This window comes from Sus scrofa, chromosome 13 (genome assembly GCF_000003025.6).
Source record: "Sus scrofa isolate TJ Tabasco breed Duroc chromosome 13, Sscrofa11.1, whole genome shotgun sequence".
NCBI classification, from domain to species: Eukaryota; Metazoa; Chordata; class Mammalia; order Artiodactyla; family Suidae; genus Sus; species Sus scrofa.
In genome coordinates, this window is record NC_010455.5 from 45,732,256 (window position 1) to 45,756,578 (window position 24,323).

The 24,323-nt window shown below is 42.6% G+C and overlaps 1 protein-coding gene across 5 annotated transcripts in view; it reads right to left on the minus strand.

The window, feature by feature from the left end:
• The window catches only part of PRICKLE2 (prickle planar cell polarity protein 2), a 347,924-nt gene that overhangs the window by 111,884 nt on the left and 211,717 nt on the right, over window positions 1-24,323 (minus strand). Inside the window, exon 1 of one of the 5 annotated variants that reach the window (XM_003132297.4) lies at window positions 10,279-15,619. The exons of the other annotated variants lie outside the window; for them this stretch is intronic. The gene's annotated coding sequence lies outside the window, so the exon portion shown is untranslated. Of the gene's footprint in view, window positions 1-10,278; window positions 15,620-24,323 lie in introns of those variants that run through there. 5 annotated transcript variants of the gene reach the window in all.

The following is a 24,323-nucleotide window of genomic DNA, read 5'->3' on the forward strand; positions in this document are numbered from 1 at the left end:
AAACAAAAAAACCAATGGCAATAACACTCCACCCTCCTGCTTAAAAAGCTCCACTGGCTTCCCACTATAATTTGAGTAAAGTGCACACCCCTTAACCGTGGCCCACAAGATCCAATGTAATCTGGGCCCTTTCAGTCTCTCCAACTTCATTTTGTCTCACTCTCCCATCTTCTCTGCCATTTTTCAGCCACAGTGACCTTTTATTGGTCCATCGTGCTCGCCAAGGCCATCCCTCTCTTAGGATCTTTGCAGTGGCTGTTTTTCTGCCTGAAGCATCCCTCCCTGAGCTCTTTATGAGCTGGCCTAGTTTTCATTATTCAGGAAATCATGTAAAGACACCTCCACCAGGAACCCTATAAAAAAAATAGTCTACTTTCCCTTCTCCTTCACTCTCTATTATCCTGTTTTTCCCTTAACATTGTCACTATCAGAAATTATTTTACCTGTTGATGTATCCATTAAATGTTTTTCCCACTTCCATAAGTTCCATAAGATCTAGGAGCTTATCTAGCATTTTGAACAATAAACATTCTATAGGTAGTTTTTTAAAATTCTGAATCTCTAATACCCAGACTAGAACCTAGCTTGGTAGTTCTCAATTAGTGGCTGAACATTTCTTGGTCATGCAAAGAAGATAGAATCAATGTGCAAAATTGTCAATTTTTATCTTTATTTTTTTTAGAATTAATAAAAATGTATATTGTTACCATGAGGCCAAAAAAGGAGTGGGCGAGTCAACTATATGATCATCAAAACCAGACCAAGGAGAGACTGACTTTTCCCTGGATTAAACAAGAGTGGAATGTTAGGGCAGAGAAGAATACATTTATGTTGAGAATGACCAAGAATCATATGATAACTGCCAGGGTGGGGGGTGGAGGATGCACGGGGGTTTGGGATGGAAATGCTATACAGTTTGGTTGTGATAACTATTGTACAACTATAACTGTAATAAAATTCATTAAAAAAGAATCATATGATAACTGCAGTATAATTCTGTTATGTGTACTGTAAAATGTTCACTATTTGAAAGAATGCCTTGAATACAGAAAGACTGAAAATCTCTCATTTAACCTAAAGTAGAGGTTAAAAAAATTGAACTGTCAAGTGAATAATAAAAAGTATCTGAAATGCAGAAGAAAGAAGTACTCCTGCAGCCTTGGCATCTGAGACCACAGACTTCAATTTACCCATCTATAAAATGGAAGAGAATCAGGTAATTCTCCTTTTAGGGCCACAGAGCTTATTATCATCTCCCGGGTGGCCTCATGGAATAATGCTGTATTTCCACAGGGCAGAAGGATAGTTTTTTCAGGTCCCACGTTACCCTTTGAAGATTTTCCTGGATGAGTTTACAACAATGTACCATTTAATCGAGCAGTTCTTATTAACCTTTTGGGTGAATTTATCCCTTTAAGAATCTGATGAAAGCTGGGATCCTCTCACTTCAAAACTGAACATACACGCATTCACAGAAAATTCCACATTTAATTTCAAAAAGTTTGTCAATCTTTGCTGGTCCTTTGGTGCTCATGCATTCTAAGTTAAAAACACCTGGTTTAGAGAACTGGCTAAGTGTACAAGGTCTTCTCTGCTATTCCTCCCAGGCCCAGAGACAGTGCCTTATGTCTTGCAGATGTTCTTTCTCACTCTCTGCAATGTTCTTTTAAAATTCAGAATAGCATATGATATCATCATGACCGCTTAGGATGCTGAATCTTAGGAATTCAATGAAACAGGGTTTAAAGTGATTTTTAAACATGGCCAGGGCAAACCACATTGGTGTTGAGGCAGCTCAACTGACAAAGTGAACAGAAGGCAGGTTCAAGCTAGTCTGATCAAAATCAAGCCCAGCAGCTAGGATCCTTCTTGCTTTTCCAAAGCCATTCTAACAAGAACTCAAGCTCCAGTTGTTGAGAGAGGAACATGTGAATTCTTTGCTTTGCATTTTCATCCTGCTTCCTAATGAGACAGGTGTTTCAAAGTGGCCCAACCTGCACAGGAAGCATGGGAGGGGGTTGTGGTAGGGGATTCAGTGTCCCAATTGGTGGCAAGCTTCCAGTCCTGACAGGGTCTCTGGGTGACTTCTGAGATGATGGCCTCAAATGCAAGTCACAGACTTAGGTAGTAACTGAAAAGAGCTCCTGAATTTTGAGAGATAAGCCGTCAGGGGAGGGCTTTAGCTGAGGGTAGCACAGATGCTGAGCCAACAGCAGCCACTCCGTATGCACTGGCCACCTGGCCAACGGCAGAACTGCCCAGAGGATGCCTACAGAAACAGTTCAACGTAAAGCAGGTTATTTCCCTGGGAGCCCCAGAGCAGGAAAACTCAATAAAGACCCTACATCACTGGTAATAAAAAAGAGTGACAGGAACCTTAAGAATGGTCACGTATTAATCAGAACAACAGCATGTCTAGCCCAGAGGGGAAAAAAATCTATTCAAACCTTAATTAAACAAAAATTCAACTAAAAGAAACTTTCAAAAAGCCTACAGGTCACCCACTTTTGGGAGGAAGAACAAAACAATGTAAAATAATGTAAAGTAAGTGGAAAATAGATTTCTTTTCAGCATGCCTAAAGCAATTAGTAGGTCTATGATCTATACATACGTATTTACTAACTTCAGAGGAAAATCAGCTTCCAGGCAATATCCAATGGTAGACATGGCAAATAAGTTAAATCTCTTGGGGCAACTACAACTGATTAATATAGGCTACCTGAAGGGCGGTGTTGAGTAGGGTTCTGAGGCTGTGTTGGAGCTTGACAACAAGAGTATGGTGGGCCACTGCTGAGGTCCACAAGGGACAAGGGATGAGGAGGCCTGGTGATGCAGGCACCAGGTATTCACATGTTCCTACCATGCTTGGGACATTCCTACAACTGAAGTTCAAACATGGGAACACATTCAAGTAAGAATAATTCTCCCCACTGAAGATTTTCTCTGTCATTCAGATAGAAGCTTCTAGAGGACTAACAAGGAGGGGTGAGGGAAGAAAGCAGACATCTGTTTATCCTGCCGGATCACAGCCTGGGGTCCAGGGAGAGACGAGATATCAAACTCAGATGATGCTCACAATCAACCCATAATCAACCCACTTGCAGAAAATTTGTGTTAAGGATAATAATTTACATGGCTGCCATAGCCTCAATCACAAGACACATTCAGCCGGTAACTGTGCTCTTCCTATTAAGGCGGCAAAGTGATTGGATATATTGTCCAAATTTGCAAAAATAAGATTGAAACCTAACTGGGATTTAACTCTAATCAGCCAGAAATTCAGTTAACCAGAACCTCCCGTTCCTCTTAGCTGACACTTTTTTCTTTCCCTAGCAAAACAACCAAAGCCACAAGCACCTGTGTTTTTCAAAACTGCACAAAGCATTTGGGTTTAATTTATATAAATTGGAACAGATTTTTTTTTCCCTTAAAAACAATACCACCTGATCTGGGAAACACCTACTTTTTATAATTTCAGGTGTCCTAACTATTTACAAATATACATGGCATAACAATTAATGCATTTATTTATATGGTATGCTTGTGTAACACACACACATTTCAAGATCATTCACATCTAGCATTTCTACAAGTTGTGAAAGCTTCAGAGTCAAATCACTTGAATTCAACTTCTAGCTTGACCATTTACTAGCTGTGTGACCTTGGGTAAGTTATTCAACCTCTCTGTGCTTAGCCTCTATACAGTGCAGGTGGTCTGAGAATCTATCTTAAAAAGTTATCATGAGGATTAAGATATAGCACATACAATAGTGAGCATGGTGCCAGGCCCATAGTAAGTAATTAACTGTTATTAATTACTTAATATTAATAACAATAACTAACTGTTATTAATTATTTTTATTACTCTGTAGGAGAAACAGAGTCACACAGCAGTTAAGTGATCTCTTTGAGGTTTACTCACATAATGAATGACATGATTGGGACTTGAACACAGGCCTTCTGAAATTTTGTCAAGTTTCCTTTCCTGCAGAGCATTCTGTGCTTATTACAAAGGTGGCTGAGAAGGAGCAGTGCTGGCATCACCAGGGGGCTTGTTAATAATGCAGAGTCCGCAGCTTAGCAACACCCCCAGGTATATCCACATTAAATTGGAGAAGCCTGGTCTCAGGCACTCTGCAGGATGCCTGTGTATATAACACGGCCTGGAGGGCTTCTGAGAATGAACGTGTGGCATGGCCACATTGCAGAGTGCAGGCACCGTCTTGAACTAGTCTGAAACATCCAAAGGTCAGAGGTTTTCCCCAGAAGCTCCAAGTCTTCCTCTGGAGGGCTACTGCTTTCCATATCCCATATTCTCAACACACATAGGTCAGGTCCAGATATAAAACCTGACCTTTTAATTCTCTATCCAAGAGCAGCCAACGGTGCAAATCACATGCCTCCACCAACAAGGCTGAATTCCTTCTGAAAGTTCATGCTCATCAGGGTTGGTGCTGGAGGACAACTTATAGATCACCTGATTCAGGACCCTCATTTTAGGGGGTCAAGTACTGAGGCTCAGAAAGGGGAAAGACGTACATTCAAGTGGGCACCTGATGTGCATGCAACTGGGGATCAAAAGCTAGCAAGCCTGGCTCCTCTCTCTACACTCCAGTGTAATGGCCTAGCAGAATTTCCCAGGCTCCCTCTAGTCTGACAAAAGGCTGCTTCCATTGGCCTGGAGCTTTTACTCCTTCTCAGAGTATGTCTTACCTACTTTCCAACAAACTTCACACTTCCATTCTACAAGCCCCATTCAAAGGTCTAAGGGAAGAAGCTACTCTGTTCTGTTTTGTGCCTGTAATACTGTTATGGATGTTTCTAATCTTAGCAAAAGAGTAAGCAAAAGGATTTTAATTCAATGGCTATGTAATGAAGTATTTCTCACATGAGGGCTCCATGGAGAAGATCTAGAAGGCAAAGAAAAAACATTCACAATACATTATAGTGAAAAGTGTCAGGAGGCCCAGCCTGGTGGACATCATTCAGGCTTTGGATAATGATTATTCTGGGTTTGAGTCCTAGCTTCACTCTTTTTTTGAGTAACTTTGGGCAAGTTGCTTAACTTCTAGGAGCCTTGGTTTCTCCATTATTAAATAGAGCTAATAATGCTTGGCATAACTGCTGCAAGAATTAACAAGGCAAGGTATGCAAAGCATCTTTCATGTCAACTAGAACATGGCAGGGATTCCACCTGTGAAAGTTATTACTTTTTCTATACATTCACACCAACACAAAGATCATTTCAGACACACAGACACCCTAAACATGCACTTACATGTACACTAATAACTACCCTGAAAACATATCTGAACCTGAGACCATAGAATATATAGCTGTTTCTCAGTTGAGTTCTGGAACTTTCATGAACAAGCATCTCTGAGGACTCACAACTGATGAATGGACGCCAAGAAAAGAGCTGGAAAAATGGCATCCTGCCCAGCTGAAATGAAATGCTAAGAATTCCTGTTCCAGTTACTTTTAACTCTGGATGGGGCTGGATTATATATGTAAGGTCTGATTTTTAAGAGCCAAGAAGGAGTGGGAGAGCTGAGGCCAATGGCATTCCCAGTGCAAGAGGAATGCTGTCAATTCAAGTCACCCTCTATTACAAGACAGAGAGAGTGCTGGACTGTAAAAGGTATGGTCTGACCTGGGCTCCATCTCTGTCCCATATCCTAGGGGGAAATGACACCAGTGCCCCAAGATGGTTCATGCACAAACTGCAGAACCCTGAAGCAGGGGGTTATCAGAAACCACCATTATTCCTTCTTCCTAAAGGGTCAGCCCACTGTCCTGAATAAGCATGAGTCTTGTAATACTTTCTCAAATGAGCCCAGCCCTGACATCTTTGACACCTCCACCTTCAGCCAGTGATGCCTCTGGATTCTGTGCTCTCGTCAGTGTTCTGTCTCCTCTTCCATGTCAGCTCCCATAAAAGTGGAGTCTTCAGTTCAGCCAACTTGATCCTTATGGATTTTATAGCCAAATGTGTGCTGGAAGTAGACCCTATACTCCCACCAAGGAAAGGGAGGAAGCTTATATTTACTTTAAAATGTGTTCTTTTTTATAAATACATATTTAAAAAACGTGATTGTGATTATGATGCTCATTATACAACTCTAAATGTAATAGAATCCATTGAGTAATAAAAAATAAACTGTTGTTGTTTTAAGCTAAAAATAAAAACAAACAAAAAAAAGTCCATGGTGCTCTGGTGGAAAATACTTTGTGTTTAGCTACAAGTAGGGATTCAGAACTTAAAATGGCTGCATTATGGGTTCTGCAGGACAGATGGAGAGAGGGGTTTCTAGCTAAAACACAACAGAGGTGCTTGTCTTGTGACTCCAAAGGGCACTTGAGCTTTGCACTTTCATGGTAGTTTGGAGACTGCTCCGATACTGTCCCAGATGCCTCCCTCCCTCTTCCTAACTCCTCCATCCTACCTCTCTACTTCTCTCTCTCCACATCTCCCCCACTCACACCCCACCCCCACCACTCCCCCTGCTTCTTTCTCCCTTTGCCTTGTCCCCAGGGAAATAATGGAAGAAGCAGTCCTCCAAACAAAGAACTGCTCAAACAACACGCCAAAGAGAAAAGAAAGCCAAGACTCCCAAATCAACTGGCCAGGTCCCCCGTGGAAACTGTGGAGACTCATGATGCTGGAAACTCAGTGTGATCCCCTATCTAACATTTTCTTCGCTAGATCATTCAAACACACCCACATCCCCCCAAACCCCATCACAACACACACACTCATATACACACTCATTCTTAAGATACAAGATGAGAAAGTTTCATTAAATATATTTTCATACTGGGATAAGAGCAAAATGGCAAGTGTCAGCCAAAAGCATTAATAAGGAAAACAGATTTTGCCAGTGCCTGGCTCCGAAGGTTCTTAGTTTGCAATAGTTCATGGTCGCCAGCAACGACCTGATTATAAGCACAACCATCAAGGAAGGAGAGAGTAGAGAAAGGTTTCAGCAGGTCTTCAAGCACAAAAGGAAAATCCTCGCCCAAATGCCAACCAGAATTCTTGTCTGAGGGATACAGCATTTTGACTCTTGGGTGTTTGAAAGCAACAGAGAAGAGAGAAGACCAGCACTTTGACTTCTGAAGAAAGAGGTTTCTGCTAATTCAAGGCTAGCAGTACAGAAGGGAAGTTAAGAGTCCTGCTCGAACTCAGAGGCTTTGTAATTCATGTGTAGTAGGACCAACACTAGATTAGGTACTAGGATTTGTCATTAGCTGTGTCATTTAGGCTAAGTCATGTTCCCTCTTTGGCCTTTAGTTTCCTCTGTCAAATGAGTGTTAAAACCGCTACCCTCTGCGGTTCACAGGTTGGGGTTCAATGGGAAATATGAAAGACATCAGCACCAGAAGAAAGTAAAGTCCAACACTGGGAAGGAGCCAAGAAATGGTCAAGGGCAGTGCAGCCACCACTCCCCAGCAATCCCATGAGTTCTGTAAGTCTAGGGACATTTATTTCTAATTTTCACATAAGCCAAAACCAAAGTTCAGAAAGCTTACTCTCCTCTCGCAAGATCATGTACACAATCAGGAGGCAATGAAGGTGGGCTATTACCAAAGGATGACTATGATTCCCTGTGCAAAACACAACTTGACTAAAGGCCATGGCAACCAAGAAAGATCAACTCCCGTTTCTGGAGAAAGAACTTTATGCCAGGCTCTTCAAATTCACTGGCTTCTTTAATCCACTTGTAACTGTTCCTTCAGACCTCTGCACTGGAGTTCCAGTTCATCTCAATTTAAAAGAAAGACATTGAAAGGAAAGGGAGAAATAACCATCAAACAGCATGAATGAAATATGTTCACTGGCATAAGAGAGGAAGGGCACAAGTCTGGCAAACATGTATCATGTCAACGGACACAAATCAAGGGCAGAAGGCTGGGTCATCATCAGTGGGCAAGAGAGGCCCATTCTTTTCCCTGGACTGCTGATTCACAAACTCAAGTTACCCATATAAATGAAGCCTTGGAACTTCTGAGGAGCCATCCAGCAGGTAAAGCCCATTTTCAAAGGCATCCTCGGATGGAGAAGAAAATGCTTAATGTCTGCACTGCACAGAGAGAAGAAAGAAAATGCAGGCCTCTCTCATGCAACACTGAACAGAAATGTAAACAGAAATCTAGAAATGCATCAATTCCAATTTAGATCCCAGGGCATTCTACATGTGACTTGTTGGCTGCCACACAGAAAACCTTCTTTAAGTGTGCCTGAGCTCCAGTTTGTGTTAAATGATATCCATTGTACCATCCAGTCACTTTTAGTTCTGGCAATTACAGGAGCCTGCATCATACACTTTATTCTGTCAACTTAACCAACATGGAGGGAAGTTCCTTGGGTGGGAACGGACTGGGACACTATAGTGACTGGAGATGGCACTTCTGTTGCCAGCTAAACCTCTCTGTAGACAAATGGATGTAAGCTTATTTCCTTTTCAGTGGGCTATTTTATTTTTTAGCCACAACACTTATAATAATGATGATAAAAAGGTAACGAGGGCAACAGCAATAGTAATAGCTAACCCTCATGGAGCATTTACCATGTGGCTAGTGCTGTGCTAAGTGCTTTTCAAATGCCATGTCACTGAATCCTTATACCCTGCCTATTGGTTCTACTGCACTTTGCATTAAACAGACCGGAAACACTCAGAGAAGAGTAGCTCAAAGTATTTTCAGCTCTTTCTGAATCCAGAGTCTGAGCCCTTGATAAACATCATCCTCTACTGCCTAAGCTCTAAATTCCCTTCTCATTCCTTAAGCTTCCATGAATGCATCTGCCTTCTAATATTTCTACTCCCCCTCACCCCACATTGCATGGCAAACCTTTACCAACCTGCCATTTCAAACAATGTGATTTTACAATTTCTGGCAGGTCCACAACTGTTTACAGACTGTAATGTCTGATGGAGCCAACATGTTCTAATTTTCACATTAAAAATAAAAAAAAAAGAATTTCCAAGGGGAAAGAGCATTTGATGGAAAGGCAAAACCTTTACAAGCACTCAAGGAGGCATTAAAATCCAAATTTCCAAAATACAGTAATGCTGTCAAAGTTGTGACTTATTCTGGAGCCCAAGGGGACACTCACTCTGACCCATCTGTGAAAGCCATCAGCAGCCAGTAAGCCTTCTGGGAAGCAAGATTAGAGCAGCCAATTCAGCCTCCAGCAAGGAGGCCAGGCTGCTTCATTTAGTTTAAACCTCACTGAGATGGTTTTAAACACTCTCTGGGAAGAGATATTCAAGCAAAGCAAACTGCAGCCTTGTGAGCTGCAGCTCTGGTACATGACAGTCCATGTCTATGCAGTCACAGCACAGTGGAGCCCTCCCCTGACTGTGGCCAGGGATGCAATGACTAGAGGCAGAACTCTCTCGCTGGGGAAATTGCGGACGTGCTGAAGTTATACAAGAGCCACACTTGGACCAGCAGATGACATCGCGGCTGGTATAGATCACTTACCCCAGTGTGATGTGGACCAGCTTGGATCATTTATGATTCATCAAAGTCCCATCAGACCCCAGCATATTCTAAGACCACATAATAAAGAATAATGGGATTAAAAATCTGAATTTCATCGCAAGACCTCCATGGCAGATTAGTAATGTTGTGATTGGTTTGGGGGAAACCAAGAATGAGGAGAGCTAACTGTGAACACTCCTCCAAGAAACCCAATGTAGAGAGCGCACTGAGTCATGTGTTTCAGCCAGGCTGTGCAGCCACATTCTGAAGCCCTGTCACCATTTTTAATCTAAAAGCACTGGCTAAAATTAAACCTAAATAATTCCACACCATTTCTTTACCTGAAAGTCTCAGCTAAGCCTGCATTTCTCAGAGCCTCTAATGGTTTCTGATATTCTAAACTGAAATGGCAAGAACACAGCCAGGTGTGTGTTTGGTTTCTAAGCCCTCTCCCCTTTTAGTAGTTGTCTTTTTTAAGGAAAGCTGCACTTCTTTTAGCAAGAAGCTGCTTCTAAAGCACTAAGACTGCAGTGATTCTCGAGGACTCCTCAGAGCCGTGAAATGTCACTTTGCAATTGAGCTTTTTAATAAGCATAAAAAGGGAAGACATGCGGGGGTGGTGGTGAGGGGAGAACATGGAAGACAGACGCCTGGCCGAGGTAACTGGCCAAGGTAATGAAGCCCTGATGTTCTCCCCACCATGCAAAAGCCTTTAGATCCAGCTTTCTCATCCTTCCTAGAAAATATACTGTTGTTCAATTTATGAATTCGAACAAATTTCTTACCTACCTCAAGTCTGGGTGAAAGCTTCTGCCAGACCCTCCAAGCCTGTCAGTTGCCCCTGTTCACTTTCTGCCTGCGTCTGGCTTCTAAGAATGAAAGCAGGACTGCAGACAGCCAAAGCATCTTCTTCTGGAAATCCGTCTCCAAAGCTGGACCCTTCCTGAAACCAGCAGCAGCAGCAGCAGCGGGCTCAAGCCTGAGCTGCTCTGCATTTGCTCATGGAAGCAGCACTGCTGGATCGAGACCCTCCTGGGATCCACCAGGCAAGGAAAAAGTGTGACTTCTCCCTTGCCTGCAGATCCGATCGCCTTCCTGAGAACCCCAGTTTCGTCTTAACTCCCCTTCTTCGCGACAATCTGCAGGAAGTCACAGACCCCAGCTTCAGCGTCACCAACTGATCCTGAGCCAGACCTCGAGGCGACCAGTCAGCTGGTCGCAGAGCCCAATGCACTGAACCAGGAAATGTGCAGCTCCGCCAAAAAATAATAATAACTGCCGCTGGAGCTGCTGGTGGTGCCGAAGTCGCTGTTGCAGTGCCCGCATCCTCCGCATGCTAATGAAACCGTGACGTCAGCAAGTCAGTCGCTCAGGCATCTGGACGTCCCGTCCCCTCTGCCCAGCTCAGAGATTTATTTACATGTAAATTAGCCTCGCCTTCCAAATCAATAATCCCCAGGCCAGGAAGAGGGGACGAAAGCCTTCGCTGGATGCAAAGGCCCTAGCTATGCAAAATATCACATTTAAGAAGGAGTCCAAAAATATCACATATAAGAAGAGAGGCTTTAAAGATACATGCCTTTTTTTTTTCTTTTCGTTTTAGAGGCTGTGCTCTTATGTGCGGGGGATCAGATCTGGGCACGGTTTTCGACCTGAACGCCTGTTTTAGATTATATGCTACACCAACCCAGGCATGGAATCAGAGCTCTTTTTTTTTTCCTTCCCCGAAACTGTGTGGTGCCCTACAATGCCTCTACTTTTTTTCTTTCTCTCTCTCCAACTTTCATTTGAGGGTATTTGCTGGCTTGGGACCATATATTCTTTGCACTTTTGTGCACCCCCAAGATAAAATACAAGTGACTGGGAGTTCCCGTCGTGGTGCAGTGGTTAACGAATCTGACTAGGAACCATGAGGTTGCGGGTTCGATCCCTGCCCTTGCTCAGTGGGTTAACGATCCGGCGTTGCAGTGAGCTGTGGTGTAGGTTGCAGACGCGGCTCCGATCCCGCGTTGCTGTGGCTCTGGCGTAGGCCGGTGGCTACAACTCCGATTCAACCCCTAGCCTGGGAACCTCCATATGCCGCGGGAGCGGCCCAAGAAATAGCAGCAACAACAACAACAACAACAACAACAACAACAAAAAATAAAATAAAATAAAATACAAGTGACTGCCTTCTTCATGTGCTTGGGTGTTGAATTTTAGTCTCCCCTTCTGTCAATCCCTTACCCCAGCTCCAAGTAAACATGAGAGATGTCAAAGCATAAACCTGCCCAGGGCATTCTGTGGCCCATGGACCCTTAGAAAGCACTGCTTCCATCTCTCCATTTTCCAGTTTAGGAAACTGAGGATTTGAGTAGGAAGGGATTTTTTCCAAGGTCACAGAGGGATTTCAGAAAGGATGGGCCAGACCCACATTTCCTGGACCTCAGTCTGGAGCTTTGTTAAACACCTTTGGGTCTCTAATTCCATCTTTCTGCACCAACAAAGAGGACTAGCCAGGAGTTCCTATCATGGCTCAGCGATAACAAACCCAACTAGTATCCATGAGGATGAGGGTTCGATCCCTGGCCTCGCTCAGTAGGGTTAAGGATCCAGTGTTGCCATGAGCTGTGGGTTGCAGCCTTGGCTTGGATCTTGCATTGCTGTGGTTGTGGTATAGGCCGGCAGCTGTAGTTTCAGTTGGACCTCGAGCCTGGGAACTTCCATATGCCATAACTACAGCCCTAAAAACCAAAAAAACAAAAAAACCCAAAAAACAAAAAAATAAAAAAAAAGAGGCCTAACCAAGCAATCAGGAAGCAAGACCTCTCTATTAGGTAAACCTGAGTTCAAATTCTGGCTTAGTTTCTTGCCAGGGAAGTGGCCCTGGACAAGTCCCTTTAACTTCTGGGCTCTTCTATTACTTCATTGGTACCAACCCTTCATTTAATAAATATTTTCTGTGTACTGACTCTGTGCCAGGAGCTGTTCTCAGGACTAGGCTTAAACAGAGTGTTTGCTCTGTGCTCTAGTGCAGTGAAATAAAAATACTGAGTGGAACTGTGGTGAGGATTGATATAATACCCGTAACGGTAAATAACAGCTATTTCTGATATTTTGGATGCAGTCGGAAAAATTCATTAAGGTTTTCCTTCCACTAGGACAGCAATTGTGTCTGTCCTATGAGTATTTCTGTGGTCATCTTTTCTTGTTTAAAAATCAATTTGTTCTTTCAATGCTGCCTATGTAGTATGCTGAGCCAGAGAGAGGCCAGGACAAGCCATATTCTGGACTCTGGGCCTGTGATAAGGAAACATTGTGGGTTCCTCAGGTGGAGGGTCAGGGATGGGCTGGGGAGGCTGGGGGAGGGGTTTGCCTCATCACACACAGAAGTATCCCCAAGAACAAAGCAGTCAGCACGGCTCCTTGCCCACCCTCCCCTGCCTGAAGAACCCGCCCGGATGAGCTCTGCCCTTCCAGCTGGAGTTCCTGAAGCTTCAAATGAATTTCTTTGTTGGATGTGGAGAAGTTAAATTATGCCTTTTGTTATACATAATTGTATTAATAATGCTTAATAACTTCTTTCAAACTGCTTCTCTCTGGTTCTCAGAAGCCCTTTCGTGGTGAAAATCATGGGACCTGGAAAAATGTTTTACTAATAAAAACTGAATACATGTGCGAATGAGTCATACCCGGCTTTAGGTCTTCATCATGCAGAATTCAGATCATGTGGGGAAGTGGACGGTCCCCCTAGACCTCAATATCCTTCAAGACGGAGATTACCGAATATACCAGTTGGGGCCCTCCAGTGGCCATGTGGCCACGCACAAGTCATTTCAACTTCCTATGCATGTTTCTTCATCTGCAGATGCACCCACCGCTCTCTGTTGTATTCGGCACGATCGCAGAAGAACTATTAAGGAGTATTTCACAAGTGATAGACAGGGTGGCAATGAAGGGGAAAAGCTGGAACAAAGGGAGTGAAGAGATTCATCTTCACCTGGAGTAGATCTGATACATCACCATCCCCTTCATAAGAGGGGACAATGTAACATGGGGTCCGGAATGGAGTACCTGGGGTCAGACCCTGGCCAGGACATTTGCTAACTCTCTGACTTGGGGCCTGAGGTTCTCATCTATAACAAGAAGGACAATAATAATGCCTAGCTTGCAGGGCTGATTTGAGGAGCAAATGATCCTCAGTAGGAAGTACTTAGCACTGAACCTAGAACGCAGCAAACATTCAACCAATGTTAGCCACTGGTAGCAGAAGTGATGACCTTTTACTATTCACAGGGGTGCTAATTAGTTAATGACCAATGTTCAAAATGAAGGAGGAAGTGGGTACATAAAAGACTGCCAAGTCATTCCCATTCCCTAAAAGTGTCACCTCATGTTGGTGAGCTGCTGACACATTCTTCCTCCAGGAAGCAACACAGATACTTTTCAATGGCTATGAAACTGGGAAGAAAGCAAGAAAAATGACCAAGAAGCCCCAGGGGTCTCTTTCTCTGAAGCTGCACAATAATGTGAAGCAACTGTATTTCTGGGACCATGGGTCCTTCATCCATTCATGCTTGTCCATTCACTCCTTAGATGAGCTCCCCACTGTTAGTCACTATGGTAGGGCTTAGGGGCATCATGGTGACCAAGAAAGACATGAGTCCTGCCTTTAAAAAGCTTAGACATGAGAGGGGAAGACAAGTAAGCAAGCACTTATAGAGTGGAGGGTGATGCATGTTATGATAGGCACGTGCAGAGTTCTTGAGGGTAGAACTGCAGTTAAGAGGGGGGATGGTGCAAAAGCACATCACCAACATCCTTTGACAGCATGTGCTCTGTGACTGCAGCTGAAAGGTGGGGAGACTGCAGATGAGCACACCACTTGCCCCGATAACTGAAATCACAAAATCCATGGATCGATAAGTCCATGTGACCCATTATTTTTACCCTGGAGACTATTCTATTCTGGATTTTTTGAAAATATGCTGTTAGGAATTAGGCAAGGTGAGGCAATAGCTACTTTGGGCATTTCAGAGATCTGGGAAATAGAGACAAAACTCACACTTTATATATATATATATATATACACACAACAGAGGGAAACTGCACATTCATGACAGTAAACTTCTTAGGGGTGGGGGAAGGGAGAAGAGGCAATGCCTATAAGACCTTTAGAACCTTCTATTTAAAGAGCACAAAGTGATTTTTACATTAATGACCATAATTGAATATAGTACATAGGAAGAGAGACAAGGAAGACAAGATTGATGGAGGTTGAGGTGATCTGAAATCAGGGAGAGTATGATGTGAATCAAATTGAAGGTCAAAAAGTTTTTTTTTTTTTTTTGGAATGTAAAAACAAGGTTATAGAGGAGAGAACCTTACTAAGCATAACACAAAATCGAGAGGCCATAAATGAAAAGTGCTAAAAGGGCCAAGGTCAAATTTTAGCTGGTAGAGAGGGTGCTGCAGGTGGAGGAAGTGCACAAATCTGAGAGAGCAGTGTTAGCGAGAGGGCAGAATTAAAAGAGTCCTCTGCATGAGCCCAAGACAGTGGAGCAGCACTGACAAGACACTGGCAGGTAATGACAAAGAGGCCGCTTCATACATGCGAGAAAATCAAATCATCTTTCCATTCCAGCCAGCATTAGTCAAAATCTTGTTAGGGGATTATGTGGAAAGGGTAATCAAATCACTGCTGGTGAGCTTACAGATGAGCAGGTAAATGATGACAGGGACCGTGGCCTCCTAGAAGAAAGGCTTTAATGAGGACAGTCATAATGAGCCGGTTTTACCTCCATTTTCATAGTGTAAAATCAGAAGGGATGACTGAAAAAGGGACTTCCCTTGGACCTAAGGAAGACTTTTGAATCTGGAGATGGTAAGAACTGGCCTGGGTCACTCAGAGCAATGGCAACATCTTACTCTTAGTGTTTTACAAAGATCAGGATGGCACCTGTCCTGGCTGCTTTAGATTAGTATCTTCCAGTCCTGCTATTGCAAAATCCTAACTACTATAAGGGATGGTACCGAAGTTCCAACCCACTTACCCAATGCAAGTCTAAAGCTCATTTAAGTTTATTTTATTACAAGAGTTAAGTGTGTATAATTAATATATATACACAAAGTATAAATATATATTTTTAAAGAATATATTCTTTAGGAGTTCCCGTCATGGCTCAGTGGTTAACGAATCCGACCAGGAACCATGAAGTTGCAGCTTCGATCCCTGGCCTTACTCAGTGGGTTAAGGATCTGGCGTTGCCATGAGCTGTGGTGTAGGTTGCAGACGAGGCTCGGATCCTGCATTGCTGTGGCTGTGGTGTAGGCTGGCAGCTACAGCTCCGATTCGACCCCTAGCCTGGGAACCTCCAAATACCACAGGAGCAGCCCAAGAAATGGCAAAAAGACAAAAAAAAAAAAAAAAGAGAATATACTCTTTAAAACTTTATATTATGTATACGTGTGTGTGTGTGTGTGTGTGTGTGTGTGTGTATACACACATGAACCCCTCCAGAGAGAGAGAGAGAGAGAGAGAGATTAATTTATCTATTTTTAAATAACCTACTGAAGAGTGATTCTCTGACATTTAAGACTTCAAAACCTAGTAAATTTTTCAAAATGAGGGAGAGGAGGCTGACAAAGCACTGTTATACTAGTTGGGATGGGCTAGGTTATTAAGCAGTAACAATCATAGACCTCAGTGATTTAACACAAGGAAAACTGACTGCTCACTCACACAAAATTGGCTGGAGGCCCAGAGCCTCTCCAAGCTTCTCCATTCCAAGCAGTGACTCAGGGATCTAGTCGGCTTCTTTCTTGTGTATCTGTGATCTTAACATGTAATTTCTGGGTTACAGCAACAGAAGAGAGAACTGGAGAGGCTTTTAGGTGCCTCAGCTTGGAGGTAAATGACATCACTTCTATTGGTCACGCTTGTCCCAAGGCCCCACCCAACTGCAAGGGGGCTGGGGAGTGTATACCCAGAAGAAGAGGAAAAACAGATCAGGAGCCCTGGCAACGCCTACCACAGCTGTCAATTTTTATTCTTGCCATGTAAATTCATGTTTCAAAAATAACACAATCTTCCAAACCCACAATGTCTTAAAACAAAGGAAGGTTCAACATCAAAGAAATGATAATAGTCCTAAATGAATACTAGAGATCAAAGGTGCCATCTGTTTTGCCCCAAGAGAGAGAAAAGAAGGAAAATATTCTAGATTTTTATTAACTTCTAAGCAACAACATCTCACCCACATAAACACAAAGAAAATAAATGAAACTTGCGCAGCTTCTATACTGCAGGTAAGATCAGTAAGGCAACCAAAGGCAGAGCTGTCTTCCTTACAGAAATGCTCCAAAGAGATTCTACTCAAGAGATTCTAATCTGCCTCTGTAACAGATGGTGCATCATCCTCAAATGAAGAGCCCAAGAGAAAGACCAGAATTCAAATCCAACTGTACTACGTCCTAGCCGCATGACCTTGGTAATTAACAGCCAATCACCTTTTCTAAACCTCAGTTGCTCCCCCTATAGAATGGGCACATCTATCCCACCAAAGTTTGGGTAGGATTAGATGAGTGACTTTAAATACTTTGCAGAGTACCTCACATATGATAAAATATATTATCGTAGCACATACTATTCCCACTTGGTTTTCACAGAAGGGAGCAAGAAGAAAAGGTACAACCATAAATGATTAAATTGTTCATAATAAACACAAGGATGACCCTCCTCCTAATAGCACCCCTTCTTCCACATCCGTTTATGTAAGATTCCATTATCATAAATGCTTCTCAGGCCATGAACACTTTTCTGTATCCTGTGAAAGATAACCTGACACACTTTAAATCCAAAAAAAGAGGCCTTCCTTTTCCTTCTTTTCTACATCTGAGGAATCAGACTCATTTCATACATTTTAATTATTCTTGATCCCAATAATAGAATGCACAAGATTTTAACACAGCCTTTTATCCTCTTTTAATTACATTAATTAAAAGGAGAAATATGGACAAGCAAGTGTGGGCACATAAAAATGAAAGGCGGCTGAAGATTTTGCTCTCTTCCCCCATAAAATTAAAAACCGCGTCAGTGATTGAAACATGCTCACCATCACACAGTTCTATGAAAATACTGTTAAAGTGACATGATGGCCTAACAAACATTACTTCTGTCTCAGATAAAGAAAGCTCTACTTATTACAGCAGGTCTTTGAACTACTAATTTTCATTAGGTAGCAGAGAAAAACAAAACAAAACAAAACAAAACAACCCCTGCATTTTCTCTATGTAAAGAACCAGGAGAACAAGCCAGGATGGCACAGGGATGCTTTGGTGTTTGAGCACTTTATAAATGCACTGAAGCTCCTGCATGTTTCTTTTGGAGACAATGCTAGAAAAACGGAGGATACCTTGGGAAAAAAATTGAAAAAAAGACTCTGCCTCATAAAATAGCAAACTGGCAACAGAGATCTGTCTCAGAAAAATCTTCCCAGAACACAAATTTTCACAGATATACAAAATGAGATAGTTTTTTCTTTTTTCTTTTTCCTCAAGAAATGGGAAGAACTTATACCCGAGGTGTTTTGCACACTTTATCTCATTTAGTCCGCACTGTAATCCCAGAGCATAGCTCTGTTTATTCCCTGTTGTATAGATGAAGACTCTAAAGTTCAAAGGGGATAAAAGAATGACACATGTATCCACAGCTGAGATTTGGTCCTGGGTCTGATTACCATATCCATATTTCTTTCTCTAATTCAAAGGCTCTTAGCCATCCTCTCAAAAACCAGGTGTGTTTGAATCAGATTGGAAAATATTGGGTATAACTTATTACTAAAAATAAAGGAAAATGCACAAGGTTCCCTGGTCGTCCAGATTAGATGGATTCCTTTGCACAAAATGCACAGTACTGCTATCTTGACGTGTGTCCTTTCCTTTAGAACTTGTGCCCTATTGCATAGTTTCTACAGCCTTGGTTAGCGGTCCTGATCCATCCATGCTCAATGTTAATGATTACTTAACATCTCCCTAACTTGACTGTGTACCTCTGAGGGCCTTGTCTGGCACACCATTCTATTCCAAGCATCTAGCAGACTGCCCAGTGACCTAACGTCTAACGAATATTTGCTGAATGAGTCAAAAGTTTGACAATGATTTTTCTTATCTAGAAATTAGAAGGAATTCAGGATTATTCCTGTTAAGAACCTCTCTCTGCTCCTGGCTATTCCAACATGATTTTATGAGTGGGAAAGGAAAGGATGGAATTAACCTCTCTGACTCTTTAAGTTTAGCTTCCAGGATGTCACATTCTCCTGGTTTCCCTCCTCCGCTCTGGCTATTCTTCCTCAGTCTCTTTTGTTGATTTTTCCTCATGGCCTTGACAGCTAAACATTGGAGTACATTGGGGCTCAGTCCTGGGTCCTCTACTCTTCTCTGCCTATATTCACTTCTTTGATCTGGCCCAGGGTTTTAAATACTACCTCCTTGTGACAACTCCAAGCCACACTTACTCCATGAACTCAAAGCTTATTACACACTCACCTGCCTATGTCACATCTACCCTTGGAGTTCTGAAAGGCTTCTCAAATTTAACAAGTCCAGATCTCAGTTCTTTCTTTTTTAAATTTTTTATTATTTTTTTATTTTTTAGGGCCACACCCGTGGCATATAGAACTTCCAAGACTAGGAGTCGAATTGGAGCTGTAGCTGCAGGCCTAGGCCTCAGCCACAGCAACGCAGGATCCAAGCTGTGTCTGCAGTCTACACCACAGCTCAGGGCAACACTGGATCCTTAACCCACTGAGTGAGGCCAGTGATCAAACACATATCCTCATGGATACTAGTAGGATGTATTATCACTGAGCGACAATGGGAACTCCCAGATCTCAGTTCTTAATACCTCCCACAAATCTGCTCCATCTGCAATATTCACTATCTCAGTTAATGGCAACTTCATCTTTCCTGGTTTAGAACACTTTCGAGTCACTCTTCACCCTGTTCGTCATTTTGCCCTTAACATACAATCCAACTACACTGCACTAGCAAATTACATTAGCCAAATTCAACCTGCTTTTTATTTTGGCAAATACAGTTTTAGTGGAGCACAGTCCTACCCATTCATTTATTATCTACAGCTACATTCATGTTTCAACAGAAAGGAGACTGTATGATCTGCAAAGCCTAACATATTTACTATCTGAACCCTTCCATAGAATATTTTATAACCCTTGACTGGTCCAGTTGGCTCTACCTTCAAAATAAAGGCAGAATCTAACGTCGCTCCACCACCTCCACTATTCTCACCCTGCTCTAAGCCATCCCCATCTTCCTCCTGGATGAAAGCCTCCACCAACTCTCACCTCTACATGCTCTACTCTTGTTCTCCTTCAGTCTATTCACAAAACTGCAACCACAGTGATGTTCTGAAAAGCAGCATTAGTGCATGTCACACTTTCATTCACAACTCATCAATGCTGCTCATCTCACAGTAAGGTCCTTGAGATCTATGCCCTGTGATTTCCCTGACACCATCTCCTACAACTCTCCACCCTGCTGTCACTCAATCACTGGTCCCCAAACACACCACGGCCATGGCTGCCTCCAGGTCTTTGCACCTGCTCTTCCTTCTGTCTGAAATGTTCCTCCTGCAGATGGTAGCCTGGCTCACTCTCTCATCTTCTCAAGTTTTAAAAAAAAAAACCTCATCTAAGTGAAACTTACCTTCCTATCCAAGAGTGTTCTCCCTCCCGTCTTTCTAATACTGCCAAACCTTTCCCTTACTTTTTCTCCTTAGCGCTTAGTGCTCCTAAAATCAGTTTCACTGAGGTAACAATTTACAAACAACACAGTTCACCCACTTAAAAGTATACAATTAAAAAAGTTTAGTATATTCACAGAATTGTGCAACCATTATCACTATCTAATTTTAGAGCATTTTTACCAACCCCTAAAGAAACTCCTTAGCAAGTAGTAATCACTCTCCATTGTCCCTTTGTTCCAGCCCTAGGCAAACATTAATTTACTTTGGTCTCTACAAATTTAGCTGGTCTGAACATTTCATATAAATGGAATCACAGAATATGTGACCCTTGGTAACTGGCTTATTTCATTCAGTGTTACATTTTCAAAGTTCATCCACTTTGCAGCTTGGACCAGAGCTTCATTCTTTTTTTATTGCTAAATAATATTACATTGCATAGATATACATTTTATTCGTCCATGCATCAACTGATGAACATTTAGGTTGTTTCTACTTTTTGGCTATTATCAATAATGCTATCACGAATATCTGTGTACATCTGTGAAGTTGTTGTGAGGATGTATGTTTTCATTTTTCTTGAATACATATCTAGGAATTGAAATGCTGGGTCATGTGGTAACTCCATTTAGCCTTTTAAGGAAATATCAAAGTCTCTGCCAAGACTGCAAAATCAGCCGTTAATCATACTGGGGTTCTCTTGTATGTTTTTTTCCTTGCTGCTTTCAAGATTTTCTCTTTGTCTTTCAACATTTTGACTATGTGTGTCTCAGTGTGGCTATCTTTGGGTTTACATGGAATGTATTAGCTTACTAGATGTGTAGACTAATATTGCACATCAGATTTGGCAAGTTTTCTACCATTACTTTTTCAGTATTTTTTTTTTTTCTGCTCCCTTTCTCTCTCTTCTCCTTAAGCTGGTCCCACTACACATAAGTCAGTATACTTAATTAAATCTCACATTTCTCAAAGGTTTTATTTTTCCTCATTCCTTTTCCTCGCTGTTCTTCAGATTGCACACTCTTTTACGGATTTACCTTTAATTTTTCAGATTCTTTCTTCTTCCAGATTAAATCTACTAGTGAAGTTTTCATTTCAATTATACTTAACTCTAAAATTTCCATTTTAAAAAATAATTTATCTTTATTCATATTCTCTATTTGATGAGACTTTCCTTTAATTCTTTAGAAAGCATCCTATAGCTCTTAACCTATTTTTTTCATAGTTTCTTTGGGAAATCCTGCATTTAGGTCCCCACACAATTTCTTCTGCCTCCTTTTTCCTATGTATGGGTCATACTTTTTTTTTTCATGACCCATGATATGTTTTTGAGAACTGAACATTTCAGACGACACATTGTAGTAATTCTGGGTGCTGACTCCCTCATCCCTTTTCTGTAGCCTGCTGCTGTTTGCTTATTTGTTGAGTGACTGGCTAGACAAGGTGAGTGAAGTCTATTCTTCCTGCAGTGTGTAGCCTCTGATGTTGCTCCACAGAGGGCAGGAGCAAGGTCTCCTGGAGCACTTGGCTGGTCGATATTTATTGGTATCACACCCAGCTATTAGCCTCCACTAATTGCCAGCGGATTGTTCTATTGTTTTCAACAATACCCTGAGGCATAAATTGCTCCACAGTCTGATTTGACTAAAGCAGGGCTCCTTTGCAGGGGCAGGGTGTTGCCAGTCTTTGAGGTTGTCCCTTCCAAGGGGAAACCACAGCCCTAGACTGAGATCTAGGTGGAGATCTAGGTGTGAGATCTTCTTAGCTGTACATTTCCTGAGTTTCTGTCACACTAGTCTTTACCGGGGGTAGCAGGGGAGATGACTAGATCATGTCACACACTCTCTATTCTTACCAAGATTTGGTAGAGTTTCTTGACTAGCAAGTTCTCCATTTGCTGCATACCCTGGGGAAAATTTTTGAAACCATAAATGCTTGCTTTTTTACATAAATAATTTTCAGCAGTCAAACAACTGATTCCCTGGTTAAATTAAAGGCTCTGTCATGCTTCTCACACTGCCGTTTTGAAGATAATGTCTAGTACCTAGCACTCTTAATTCACTATATGTTTTACTTCTTTATGGTATGATATGGTCTGATTTCCTATGAAACCCTAGAATGTAAACTCCATGTTAGACAGGGGGCAGAATTCATATCAGTTTCCCTCAGGAACCTAACCTCAAAGCCTAAAACAATGCCTGGCACACAGCAGGCCTTCAATGAATAAGGGTTGAAAAGGAGTTCCCATTGTGGCTCAGTGGGTTAAGGACCTGACATAGTCTCCATGAGGATGTGTGTTTGATCCCTGGCCTCGCTCAATGGGTTAAAGGATCCAGCAATGCCGCAAGCTGCAGTGTGGGTTGCAGATGCAGCTCAGATCTGGTGTTACCAAAGCTATGGTGTAGGCCTCAGCTGCAGCTCTGATTCTACCCCTAGCCTGGGAACTACTATATGCTGTAGATGTGGCCATAAAAAGAAAAGAAAAAATATGGGTTGAATGAATGGAGTGCCCGTGAACCACAGCCTACCCTATGCATGCCACAGCTGATCAGAAACTGCCATGGCTGATGATCCATTCATGGCTGTGACAATTATGAATAACTACAGTCCTATATTTCCGCATAACATTTTTTTGCAATTTCCTCAGAAGCTGATCACAGCCCTGGGAGACTGCGACACCTTTGACAGTTATCAGGCAGATGATTGATAGGGAAGAAAGAATGAGAAGCAGAGCTATGGCATACATATCCCTCAACCCTTGGTGCTGAATTCCACCTCTGCTCCTTTTCATCTTAAATATTATTTAACATCTATAAATAGCTTGCTTATAAAAGGCATCTAATTTATCTTGGTTTGAGAGAAAGTCCTGCTATGATGGAACTAGTCCTGGAAATGGAATCAAGAAGCATGTGTTTGAGTCTGGGCTCTGGTTCCTATAGTCTGTGTGCTACTAGACAAGTTACTTAAACTCTCTGGTTCTTCAGAAGCCTCCTCTGAAAAATGTGAAATCATGGTGAGAACTTCTTGTATTATCTTTTCTTATTATATGAATTCAAACAATCTCTGCTAGGCATTTCGCACAGTGTCAGATGCACCAGGAACCACCCAATAAATGTTAGGCACTATTATTATTAACTGTAAAACAGAAATCAGAGGCCTGCCCAGCCATCACACTGCAGTGGTCTGTGCATTTAATGAGAGAGCAGCTAGGAAGGTAGATTGTGCGTGTGATGTATTATGCAAAATTACCTTCTTAGAGCCACAGAACTAAGTCTTCCTGGCCTGCTGAGCTGAGAAAATGCCTCACCAGTGTTTGCTTGTGTCCTAATCCATCATTCTCCTCCCCAGGGCCTGTGCTCCCATTCCTCAACCCCCAGGCTAAATGAGGCCCTGGAGCAGAACCTCGGAACCCTGCCCTAAGACTCACCTTCCCTCAGGCAGGAAGTTTCTGGGACAAGGTTGTCCCTTGGAATACTGTCTGCCAGCCACCATCTTGCTCAGCAGAGGACCAGGCCAAAGCAGAGTCCTTTTTTTTTTTTTTTGTATCAGAGCTTGAACTGCAGCTGAAACAAGGAGTGGGAGAGGTTTACTTATACCACAATATGCTTCCCTTCAGAGGAGTGGATACCATTTGGTCTAACGTGTGGCCTAACATGTGGGAGTCTGAACCACCAGGGGGGCCAGTGTCTGGAGGAGAGGGACATGTTCCTGATGGCCTGAAAGGGGCGCGCACTGGGGGGCGGGGGCGGGGGGCTCTGGATAACAGGTGCTCTGCCAGGTGGCACAGGTCCAAGGGCAAACCCTGACTCTGCACCTTATTATCAGCTGTGTGCAGTGGGACAAGTTACTCTCTCTCTCCGAGCCTCCTCCAACAGTCTCTGCCTCACAGACTTTCTAGCTTACGTGAGATAATACCGACAATATTGCCAAGCACATGGCAGGTTCTTAAAAAACGTTCATTGGGTCTGAGTGTAAATGTGCCCAGTCAGGATGGTGAGGCATCACCCCACGCCCTCCGACTGGAGTGCCCGTCGGCACACACTGCGTTCTGCATACAATGAGGCCTGCAGAGCCCCTGACAGCCAGGGCGATT